General features: G+C 41.1%; 1 pseudogene; it reads left to right on the top strand.

The window, feature by feature from the left end:
- Positions 1–2569: 2569 nt before the first annotated feature.
- Positions 2570–4936, top strand: LOC143680239 (protein SET-like; annotated as a pseudogene).
- Positions 4937–13344: the final 8408 nt, after the last annotated feature.

The raw sequence follows: 13344 nt of genomic DNA, 5'->3' as shown, positions 1-13344 counted from the left end.
AATGTTTTCGAATGAGATCAAATACGCCTATTAATTCAGATGTTTTAACAAGCACCCCATTAGCTTCTAACAGTGTTTTCAATTCACACACATACTCCTCCAGCCACCCATTGTGATTACCCATTACCCTGATGATCCAAGGAAAATGCTTACTTACAAATACGACTCGAGTCCTCTTCTATCAGCTGGACATAGTGCCTCTAATGAGACTTTTCCTTGGTTCCTTAATATTGATTTGGAGTCTTCTTCGAGCCCTCCGTTGGGCACCAAATGTTGCTTTCTGTTGAAACAGAGCTCGAAGGATATTAAGGAATGATGAGAAGGAGAGAGAAAAAGGAAGAAAAGAAAGACAGACACAAATGGGTTCAGAGGGTCTGAAGTTTAACTCTACATCAGACATCAGACAACTTTATTCTCAACCAGATCCTAGTTATATACCACAGGATGTCAATAGATATGCAGGCATTTCCTGAGGGAGCAAAGTTCTTATCTTACAGTGTTCTTCATATTTAACATAACCATTTGGGGTAAATATTCTCTTCCTCCCAGACTGCTCTACATAACAATCTCCACAGTTTACTGCCACCATCCTGAGGCCAGCTGCTTGCAACAAATTCTGTAGGTCTTGCTTTAAACCTTTGGCTCCTACACTCCCCTTTACAAAAATCCAACTGACTGTAAATGTTAACCACATCTACAAAACACCTTCACAGCAAAATCTAAATTAGTGCTTCATTGAATAACTGGGTACCATGCCTAGTCAAGTTGACACATAGATATTCTGATTGGTTTTGCCTGTGTTTGAACTTTATAATTAAGAATTTTTCTTAACTACGCTTTTGTTTCTGGCTCTTTCACTCATCATTATGTTTACCCGGTCTACAGCAGGACATTCAATAAGCTGTAGTTTTCTTCCCTCCATCCTCTTCCCCTACATCCACTTATTCATGTTCTGTCCAATGTCCAGCTCTCTTCCAAAGTCATTCAGAAATTTTGCTGAATAATCACAATCAAAATGAATCTCATGCTTTTGTCCACGCTTGTAGGATTTAAGTTGCACTCTATTAAACCATTCCTCATGTCTTTAACTTTCAACTGTTAAATAATCCTATTAAGAAATAAGTTTTAGTATTTCTGATGTCTTAGATGTTTTAGAGACAAAGTTGTTACTTAATCATTATTCTCTACTGCTTGTTTGAATACTAGGGTCCTAAATTTTTTGCCTTGTATGTGGCCAACCAGAATACAAATAAGACAACATTGTCCAGTGTTTCTTTTTCTTTGTCTATATTCCTAAATTGTGATCAGTGTAATTCAAACAAAATAAGGTGCACAACTTCCAGACTGAGCTCCTAAAAGGAGAGGATAGGGCCTCCACTTCCTCCCTTCTTCCCCTACTGTTGACTGGAATGGAGATGTAACTGCAGGGGGTGGGGCAGCCATCTTGGAACTAAGATGACCAAAGAAACCCTTCCTTATCTTCCAAACCTTAACATTTCTAGATAGAACAATTTGTAAAGTGTTCTCAGTCCCAAGGATATGAATAGGAATATAATTTTTATATATGTCATAGGGTATTACAATAAAATGAATATAGCATTGATTCTTCACTGCAAATTCATAAATAGGATTGCTAAAACATGTCATGGTGTAAATGTTATATCAGGAATAGTTATGGGACAATCCCTTTTCCTATGGAAAACTAAGTTCACAGCACAAAATAAATGTGCCCTTCTGGCACGTTAGTTCCCACATCCATTAAAATCTGAAAACTTATTTTCTGTGTTAACCAATCTGGAGACGTTGTTTTCAAGAGACATTTGGGGTGAGATGGCAGGTATTATCCATCAAGTCTGGGTGACCAAGTGGGGGTGTTGAACACATAATACTCTACCTTTACCTTCTAATGGACTCCTGCAGAAGCACCTGGCACTACTCATTGTATTCTTTTGTTTCACCCTTTGGGAGCACACAGCAACTGCATTTCTTGAGAGGGTTTGGAGGAAGATAGGAAACTAGGAAGGGGAATGTAAGAGCACAGCTTATCCCTCTACCAGTGCACTCAATAGAGATCCCAGTGGATGACTTCTCCATACTCCACCCATCTCAAAAGAGAATTTCTGGACAGGAAATTCTGCTTATTTTTCTTAACTCTTGGCTCAGTCAGGAGAGAAATTAAGTCAGAGGAGGACCATTCTAGTGAGAATTTCAGGAACAAGAAGAATTTGTCCCAAAACTGGATGCTTTGAGCCTTGTGGTTTGTAATGATATTGAAATGAGAGAAAGGAGGAAAGAGCTGACTATGAGCAGATTCGAGGAATGAAACTGGGACTTGAAAGCACATGTGCAAAGCCCAGGGATTGAGAGGTCCAGAGGACTCATTAATAATACTTAAACACATAGAGGATGGGAGAAATCTTTATCTTGGAGCATTTCATATCTTATTAGCAGGTGTGGTGGGGGTCTGAGCCAGGAGTGCAGTGAGAAGTCAAATTCCAGGAGCATTATCTGGGACCCTTTGTGCCATGTCAGATATTACAACTGCAAGGTCCAGGAGGTCTCCAACAGCATGAAAAAGATGAAGGAAATACCTATGTTTTCATCATTCATCAATGATATGATGAATAATTATGATGATAATTCATTTACCCTAGCTCTGCCAGTAAGATAACATCTCAAAAATAAATAATATCAGTAAAGAAACAGAAAAATATTAAAAGGGACGAAGTAAAAACTCTGGAGCTGAAAAGCACAATAGCAGAAATGAAAAATTCACTAGAAGGATTCAACAACAAATTTCAGCAGGTGGAAGAAAGAATCATCAAACTCAAAGATAGGATGATTAGAGTTATCAAATCTGAGGAGCAGAAAGGAAAAAGTACCAAAAAAAAAAAAAAAAGAACAGAACTTAAGGGACCTATGGGGCACCATCAAGTGACTCCAAAATATACATTATGGGAGTCCCACCAGGAAAGAAAGGAGCAGAAAGAAAATTTGAAAAAATGATGTCCCCAAACCTTCCAAATATGATGAAAGACAGGAATCTATACATCCAAAAAGCTCAACAAACTCCAAATTGGATAAATTCAAAGAAATCCACACTGAGACACATTATAATCAAACTATCAAAAGGCAAAAACAAAGAGAAAATCTTCAAAACAGCAAGAGAAAAGTGACTATACACATATGAAGAATGTTCAAACAGATTAACGACTGATTTCACATCACAAACCATGGGGGCCAAAAGGTGGTAGTATGGCATATTCAAACTGCAGAAAGAAAAATACTGTCAACCAAAAATTCTATATCTGATAAAACTATCAATCAAAAATGAAGGAGAGGGGGGCGGACAATGGTGGCTCAGTAACAGAGTTCTCGCCTACCATGCTGGTGAGTTTGATTCCCAGTGCCTGCCCATGTAAAAAAAAATTTTTTTTAATTAAAAATGAAGGAGAGGGTGCATGAGTGGTTCAACGGTAGAATGTGCAGCTTCCATGCAGGAGACCTGGTTTTGATTCTCAGACTATGCACCCCCTCACCCCCCCCCAAAGAAAAGTGAAAGAGAGAGTTCTCTGAACCCCTTCCAAGCAAACTATTTTCTTTGGCTCTGGCTATTGGACTTAACAGAATGGTCCATGCTGGTTTGAATCTGTTGTGTACCTCAGAAAAGCCATGTCTTTAATCTTCATTCAATATTGCTGGGTGGGAGCTTTTTTATTATCCATGGAGATATGACTCACCCAATATTGGTGGTAACTTTTGATTAGATAGTTTCCATGGAGATGTGTCTCCACCCATTCAAGGGGGGGGGGATGGTTGCTAACTAGAGTCCTTTAAGAGGGAGCCATTTTGGAAAAAGCTTTAGAATCCATAGAGCCCACACAGCCAGAGACCTTTGGAAATGGAGAAGGAAAATGCCCCTGGGGGAGCTTCATGAAACAGGAAGCCTGGAGGGAAAGCTAACAGATGTTACCATGTTTGTCATATGCCCTTCCAACTGAGAGAGAAACCCTGAACTTCATTGGCCTTTTTTGAGTGAAGGTAACCTCTTCACTGTGCCTTAATTTGAACATTTCCATAGCCTTGCCTTAATCTGGACATTTTCATGGCCTTAGAACTGTAAACTTGCAACTTAATAAATTCCCCCTCTTTAAAAGCCATTCTGTTTCTGTTATATTGCATTCTGGCAGTTTGCAAATTAGAACAGCACCAAACATCAGTTTTCACTCCTGCCTCAAATGAAGAAAGTAAAACTGCCTCCTGCCCCAAGGCCAGAAGAAACATTGGCTGCTCTCGACTTGCCTGAAGGAGAAAAGGAACAGCAGAAAGCAATTGAACATATTGATGAAGTACAAAATGAAATAGACAAACTTGATGAACAAGCCAGTGAGGAGATTTTGAAAGTAGAACAGAAATACAATAAACTCCATCAAGTATTCTTTCAGAAGAGGTCAAAATTGATTGCCAAAATCCAAAATTTAGGGGTAACAACATTTGTCAACCATCCACAGGTGTCTGCATTGCTTGAGGAGGAGGATGAAGGGGCATTGCATTATTTGACAAGCGATGAAGTGACAGAATTTGAAGATATTAAATCAAGTTACAGAATAGAGTTTTATTTTGATGAAAATCCTTACTTCAAAAATAAAGTTCTCTCCGAAGAATTTCATTTGAATGAGAGGCTGATCCATCCTCAAAGTCAGCTGGAATCAAATGCAAATCTGGAAAGGATCTGATGAAACATTCAAGTCAAACACAGAATAAAGCCAGCAGGTAGAGGCAGCAGGAAGAACCAGAGAGCTTCCTTACCTGATTTACTGGCCATTCTGATACAAGTGCAGATGAGTTAGGAGAGGTCATCAAAGATGATATCTCTAAAGGTTGGGAGAAAAATCAAAGAAGAAGGTGGGGTTATTACAGAGAAGATGGGGTTTAATAAGTATGGCTGCTGAATTATTACATTGATATTTCTTTTAGTCCCCAGTGTCTTGGAGCAGGTATAAGGAAAAACTTTAAATTGTGGAATTGTAACCTATATCAAACTCTGAAATCTATTCTACAACAAATCATCCTGGTGTGTTTTGAAATTTATTGCTTTTTTTTGGTATGTATGTTATATATTAGCCAGAGTTAGAGAACGCTTTCTCTAGAGAGAGAAATAGAGCCAACAGGAGAGATCTGTAAATATGAGATTTATAAAGGTGTCTCATGCAACCGTGGGGATGGAAGAGTCCAAAATATGCAGGGCAGTCTCTGAAGCTGGCAGCTCTGTTGAAGAGTCTGGATGAACTCCACAGGAGAAGCTCACTGGCTGAAGAACTGATTGGATAATCTTGTTGGTGGGAAACACATCTTAGTTGATCACAGATGTAATCAGCCACAGATGCAATCAGCTGACTGATGATTTCATACACCAGCCTTCTGGTTTGTTAACCAGCCATGAGATATCCTTGCAGCAATGGTTCAGGTCAGTGTCTGCCTAACCAGACAACTGGGCATAATCACTTGGTCAAGTTGATACCAGAACCTAACCATCACAGCCCACCCCTTGTCAACTTGACAGCCATGCACATCACCTTGAAACATGATTAATTTCCAAATAGAACACAATAAGAGATACATTTTACCTAACAGTATTCAACTGTCCTGCACACAATGGGAAATGTGCTACATCTCTCCAGAATAGGGTGCAAGTCCTTAGGTAACATTCACTCTCAAACTTCATAACTTATAAATGCTATAACATGAACAGTACAACTTATGTCATATGATAAGAGGAAAAGAAGATATTTTCTTATGTACATATGGAAACATACTCATGACAAAACAGAGAAGAAATAGTCATAAATCAATGTTCTCATTTCTCTAACTGATCATGTGGCCATAGTTCATCTTTATCACTGCCTTCTTCCACTACCCATTCCATGTTCCCTTTACCCTCAGCAAGAACTTCAGCTGGCCATGGTTCTTTTGCCTTCCTTCCTGAAGTTTCTGGGCTATTCACAGCCCTGCCTGGATTGGGTTTTTGCACTTTTCCATTGACTTTAATCATAGGGCATGGTCGTACTAAGAGACGCCCTAGGGAATCTCTTGTATTCCAGAAAAACTCTTTTTACCTCCATTGTGTAACTGCAATTCTATTTCCTCTTGATAGTCAGGATCAATCACCCCAGAGAGAACAGGAATCTCCTTTCATGCCTGTTGATTCAGAGGCATGAGAAGCCCAAAGTGGCCAAGTAACTGTCTTAACTTCCAGTTCAATGGAATCATTGTTGTGTCTTCTGGTAGGAACACTCCTCCTTTTGAACTAAGAACTATAGACCTGAAGAGCTTAAGGTTTCAGAAATGGAAAGCAAAAATTTTCCTAGTGGATCACTAGGGGTGATGGTGAATGGTACCACTCCCATTTCCACCCCTTGATTCCTGGACTGGGGGGAATCCTGGTTATGAAAGAAACAGCACCATACAGTGGGTGCTGATTCAGAGCATACACAGCCACCTAGAAAACATTGCCCCAGCCCTGCAAGTATTGCCACCTAGTTGGCACCGTAACTGGGTCTTTGAAAGGCCATTCCACCATTCTATCAACCCACTTGCCTTTGGATGATGAAGAACATGGTTCTTCCATGAGCATGTTCCCATTCCTGCACTTCATTTGCTGTGAAGTGGGTTCCTTGGTCAGAAGCAATGCTGTGTGGAATACTGTGAGGGTGGCTAAGGCATTCTGATGTAAGTACATGGATGGTAGTTTTTGCAGAAGTATTGCATGCAAGGAAAAAACCCAAATCCAGAGTATGTGTCTATTCCATGATAGAAGTGGTCCAATGTAATCAACCTGCCACCAGGCAGCAGACTGATCACCTCAGGGAATGGTGCCATATCTGGAACTGAGTATGGGCATGTTGTTAAGCCTGTGCATAACCTCCATGCCTATCACCCTGTCCACTTTGTTCATGAGCCCATTGGGCAACAAATGGCAGGAGTGACTGAAGAAAGAGGATGATTTGTATCCACAGGACAGGTCATCTTATCCACTTGTTTATTAAAATCTTCTTCTGCTGAAGTCACCCTATAGTGAGCACTCAGATGAGACACAAATATCTTCATGTTCTTTGCCAACTCAGAAAGGTCTATCCACATACCTCTTCCCCAGGCCACTTTGTCACCAATTTTCCAATCATGTTCTTTCCAAGACCCTGACCATCCAGCCAAACCGTTAGCAACAGCCCGTGAGTCAGCTAATGCACCTCTGGCTAGTTCTCCTTCCAAACAAAATGAACATCCAACTGCACTGCTCAAAGTTCCACCCACCAGGAGGATTTTCCCTCACCACTGTCCTTTAAGGACATCACAGAAAGGGGTTGTATTGCTGCAGCTGTCCACTTTCTGGTGGTCCTGCATACATTGCAGAACCATCTGCAAATACTCCTGAATTTTCTTTCCTTTGGTCAACTGACTTTAAGGAACTCCCCAAGAGGTCATACCCCTGGTCTAGGAAAAAGAAGATAATGTGGCAAGAGTGGGGGCCATGGGCATTTGGGCCATTTCCTCAAGATCTGCTCAAGCCCTATCTCATATATACCATTTCCATTTTATGATGGACTGCTGCCATGCACACCCAACTTTTATGGCTTGATGGGTCAGACAACACCCAGCTCATGACAGGCAACTCAGCTCTCAGGGTAATTGGTCATCCATTGTGGTAGTTAGATTCAGGTGTCAACTTGGTTAGGTGAAGTTGCTTAGTTCTTGCTGTGGACATGAGCCAGTGTCATGTGAACCTCATCTGTCTTTGATTACATCTGCAGCTGACTAGGAGGCATGCCTGCTGCAATGAATGATGTTTGAATTAATTGGCTGGTGCTTAAATGAGAGAGCTCAATGTAGCACAGCTCAAGCAGCTCAGCATACCTTATCTCAGCACTCATAGCTCAGCCCAGGCCTTTGGAGATGTGGGAAGGAATCACCCTGGGGGAAGTTGTTGGAACCCAGAGGCCTGGAGAGAAGGCCAGCAGAGATCAACCTGTGCCTTCCCACACAAGAAAGAACCTCATTTGAAAGTTAGCTGCCTTTTTTCTAAAGAACTATATGTCAACTAAATAAATCCCCTCTTATTGAAAGCCAATGAATCTCTGATGTGTTGCTTTCCAGCAGCTAGCAAGCTAGAACACCTATGGTTAAGTATCCAGTCCCTATTAAGGCCCAGTAGCAGACTAAAAGCTGTTTTCAAAAGGAGAGTGGTTATCTACATCATATGGTAAGACTTTGCTCCAAAATCCTAAGGTTCTGCATTGTGATTCTCTTATAGACAGCATTCTTATATGCCACTGACACTTCCATTATCATTGGATCTGCTAAGATCATGTGGTCTAAGTGGCAGAGCAGCTTGCAAAGCAACCTGGACATGTCACAGGGCCTCCTCTTGTTCTTGTCCCCACTCAAAACTAGCAATTTCTCTGGTCACTCGGTAAATGGGCTGAAGTAGCACACTCAAATGAGGACAACATTGTCTTCAAAATCCAAAGCAGCCAACTAGGTATTGTGCCTCTTTTTTGGTCATAAGAGGGGGCAGATGCAACAGTTTATCCTTCACCTTTGAAGGGATATCTCAACATGCCCAACCCCGCTGGACACCTAGAAATTTCACTGAGTGGAAGTCTTCTCTATTTTTGTTGGATTTATATCCCATCCCCTGACACACAAATACCTTACCAATAAGTCTAGAGTAGTTGCTACTTCTTTCTCACTAGGTCCAATCAACATGATATCATCAATATAATGGATCAGTGGGAGGGATAAACTATCAAGGTCCCTGCAGACAAGATTGTGACACAGGGCTGGAGAGTTGATATACCCCTGAGACAGGACAGTGAAGGTATACTGCTGGTCTTGCCAGCTGAATGCAAAATGTTTCTGGTGGTTTTTACTAACAGCTATTGAGAAAAAAGTACTTGCCAAATCAATAGCTGCATGCAGGTACAGATGATGTGTTGATTTGCTCAAGTAATGATACCACCTCTGGAACAACAGCTGCAAATGGAGTCACCATCTGGTTAAATTTAAATAATCCATTGTCATCCTTCAAGACCCATCTGTTTTCTGTACAGGTAGTAAATGGAGATGTGTTGGGCAGTCTTGTATCCTTCAAGTACTTAAGAGTGGCAATCCCTCCAGGATTCCAATACCGCTTCTCATTCACTATTTTTCTAGGTAGGGGCAGTTCTAGTGGCTTCCACTTGGCTTTTCCTACCATAATAGCCCTCACTCCACAAGTCAGAGAACCATTGTGGGAATTCTGTTAGCTGAGTATGTTGATTCCAATTATGCATTCTGGAACTGGGAAAATTACCCAAGAAAGGGTCTGGGGACCCACTGGACCCACTGTGAGATGGACCTGAGCTAAAACTCCATCAATCACCTGACCTCCATAAACCCCTACTCTGACTGGTAGACCACAGTGATGCTTTGGGTTTCCTGGAATTAGTGTCATTTCTGAGCCAATGTCTAATAATCCCCAAATATCTGATCATTTTCTTTTTCCCAAAGCACAGTCGCCTTGGTAAAAGGCCATAGGTCTCCTTGGGGGAAGGTGGAAAAAAAATAAACAGTGTAAATTTGGGGCACTGTAACAGGATCCTTCCCCAAGGGTACCTGGCCCTCCCCTCATTCAGGGGGCTCTGGGTCTGTAAACTGTCTCAAGTCTGAGAATTGTCTAAGGAACCATAACTCTCCGTTTTTGTAATTCAAATTAGACTTCTGTCCACTTGACCTAGAATCCTTCTGCTTATACAGCTCAAACAAGAATTTAGTAGACTGCCCATCAATTTTACTTCTAGATACCCCATGACCTACTAGCCAATGCCACAAGTCTCTGCAAGTCAGATTATTTTGACTGCTGCTTTGAGTCTGTTGTCCATTATAGTGGCCATACCCACCTTGTCTATGGTGATTAACTGTCACCACTTTGCTTCTGCCAACTTGGGATCCAACCATCCCCATTGTGTTTGAGGATTCCAGGTCAGTGACAGCAATTCTCAGAGTAATATCTGACCTACAGGGAAGGGCAGCTACAGAGCTCTTCAGGGATAATGGAACTAGTCTTGGGAATTTATTTCTCAAGGTCCTGGCAAAAGATGTGTCCTCTGGACATTCCTGGGATGTGTGAGCAAGTCTTCCACGATAAACCCACTCTAAAATTCCAGTCTCTCTAAGCCTCTTGATCCCCTCATCTACGTTATAGTAGGGAAGTTCTGACATTTCAACCTCAGGTAATGTTGGCTACCTTTTGATCCATGTTTTAGCCAATCATCCAAACAGTTAATGCCCTTTCTAACCCCTTGTGCTACAACATTGAATGCAGAATCTCTGCTTAATGGGTCCATATCAATAAATTCAGCTTGGTCCAACTTTATATTCCTTCCACCATTATCCCACACCCTTAATATCCATTCCTACACATATTCCCTTGATTTCTCTTTATATAGATTGGAAAATTACACAGTTCTTTTGGAGTGTAGCTTACCTCCTCATGGGCCACATTTTGTACCTCACCTTTCGGGGCCTGTTGGGGTTTTAATCTAGTTATAGGTCTTGCAGAATAAAAGGGTGGTGGAGTGGGTCATGAAAAGAAACAGAGGTGTCTTTCAAGCCAATTACCTCAGGGTATTCCATTGCAGCTTCATCTGGTGAAACAGGATTAGTTGCTCCAGACAGATGATTTAGGGCTGTTTCCCCTGGGGAGGTGGTAACAGGGTTAGCAGGCACTGAAAGGTTAATGTTGTTAGGTGGAGGTTGGATGGCAGATTCCTCTGGGAAGACTGGAGGCCTGGAAGCTGTTTCCTCAAGGCAGGCTGGAGTTTGGGAAGCTCTTTCCTCAGGGCAGTCCATTGCAGGTCTATCTAGCAAAGGCTCAGTAGATTCCAGGGATTCATCTCACCATCACCATCATTATAAAGCCGTATATCCCCATTCCATGTTTCTGGATCCCATTCTTTTCCAATCAAAGCTCTTACTTTAACAGCAGACACCTTGCAAGGTTGAGAATTTAGTCTATAATTGTAAATCTGCTACTTGCACAATGAGGCTCTGTATCTGGCTTTAAGAGTTCCCAAGTCTATGACCACAGGAAATAAGATTTTCTTTCAGGGCACACATGGAAAGTTTTACATTGTTCATACGGCATTAAGTTGCACATTTCAGGCCTTCAGCTCATCCCTTTCCCTCATCATCATATTCAGCATATCTAACAACAACCAGCCAACATCACTATACTCTTAATTCCAGAAAACTCCATAAAGGTGTCAAAAACACTCTCACAAATATATGCATATATATTTGGGACTATTAAACTTTCCCATCTTGGAAACTAGGTACCCTCACAACCATTGGGGTCTCCTAAAAAAGTAGGCCAAGCCCTTGATTTTGAGGCTTGCCCTTATGAAACTTATTTCTGTAGGGGAGAAGCTAAGACTACCTATAAGAAGACCTAAAGTTGCTTCTAGGAAACCTCTTTTGTTGCTCAGATTTGGCCTCTTTCTCTCTCTAAGCCCAATACTGTAAGAAGAATCATTACACTTCCCCCTATGTGGGACATGACATTGAAAGTGAAAGTCTTCTGACAATGTGGGGCATGATTCCCAAGGACAAGTCTGGCCCTGGCATCATGGGATCAACAAAAGGGGGACATGAGGTGTTATAAAACAAGGCATCTGTGGCCAAGAGAGATCAAATACAGTCAAGAGGCTACTCTGGAAGCTATTCTTATGCAAGCTTCAGTTAGACAGTGCTAATTGTCATGGTTTGCTAAACTCCAATCATCACTCCTGTTAACTCTTAAGAACGCCTAGTGTTTGAACTGAGACTCTATAAAAGTTTCATGCACTAAGTTTGCTTTCCTGGAACCTATAATTTCCAGAGGGCTCCTAGCTCAGATAAATCTTGAAAACCAGAGGGATCAGCCTCTCCAAGTTTATCACTTAGTTACATTCCCCTATCCTTTAGTGTCAACACCCCTTCTCAACATGAAAGAGTCAGATGGGAATTGTCCAAAGATCCCTATAGATTGGGAGAAGGAGAAAGTATAACAGAGAAAAGATTTAGCGAGTATGATTGCTAAATCACTATATTAATATTCCTTCCAGCCTCCAGTATTTTGGAGCAACTAGAAGGAAAAATCTGAAATAGTGGAATGGTAATCCATAAGAAATTCTGAAATCCATTCTGTAACTACTTGTTGAAGTGTACTTTGAAAATTATTGCTTTTTTGTCTTTCTTTTCTTTGTATATATGCTATATTTCACAATAAAAAACATTTGTAAAAAGGAAAAACAAAAAATCAACACCCTCACCCAGAGCCTTGCCTCATATAGGCGTACAATTAATAGAATTTAACGCTGGTATTTTGAGAATTTATCTTACCAACTCACCCCGTGGACTGCCAGTGCTATCTTGATTATTGGAAAGAGTCATTAGTGCCTCTGAGTCTAATCAAAGTAGAAAACCAATTATAAAAACCCATTTTTAAGATTCTGTTTCTCAAGAACCATTCCCAGTACCAAAGCTGTATTAGTCAGGGTTCTCTAGAAAAAAAAGAACCAACAGGAAATATCTGTAAATATGAGATTTATAAAGGTTTTCTCAGGTCACCACGGGAATGGAAGATTCAAAAATCCACAGGGCAGGCTGTGAAACTGGCGGTCCTGATAGTTCATCTGTAGAGTCCAGTTCTGGCTGTAGAAGCAGTGAAAAAGTCTCCCTTCCTCCTTAGAAGACTGGATTCTCTTAAAAGATTGGATTATCTTTGCTGGTGAATGTGCTGGTTTGAGAGGATCATGTTCCCTAGAAAGGCCATGCTTTCATCCTGATTCAATCTTGTGGGAGTAACCGTTTCTCAACAGTGTAAGTTGGAATTCTTGGATCAGATGATCTCCACGGAGATGTGACTCAACCTATTGTGGGTACTAACCTTGGGTTAGAGGGAAATGTGACTCCACCCATTCTTGATTCGTTTACTGGAGTCTTTTAAAAGAAGAAGCATTTTGAAGAGCAGGACAGCCACGAGAAAGCCACAAGAACCAGAAGAACCCAGGCAGCCAGAGACCTTTGGAGATGAAAGAATACACCTCTGGGGGAGCTTCATGAAGTAAGAAGCCTGGAGAGAAAAAGCTACAAACATCACCATGTTTGTCATGTGACTTTTCAGTTGAGAGAGAAACCCTGAATTTCATCGGCCTTTCTTGAGTGAAGGTAACCTCTTGTTGGTGCCTTAATATGGACATTTCTATAGATTTGCTTTAATCTGGACAATTTCATAGCCTAGAACTGTAAGCTTGCAACTTAATAAGT

The sequence above is a fragment of the Tamandua tetradactyla genome, chromosome 1 (genome assembly GCF_023851605.1).
Source record: "Tamandua tetradactyla isolate mTamTet1 chromosome 1, mTamTet1.pri, whole genome shotgun sequence".
Lineage (NCBI taxonomy): Eukaryota > Metazoa > Chordata > Mammalia > Pilosa > Myrmecophagidae > Tamandua > Tamandua tetradactyla.
The sequence above is the reverse complement of the archived record's forward strand: the minus strand, read 5'-3'. Positions and strand labels throughout refer to the sequence as shown.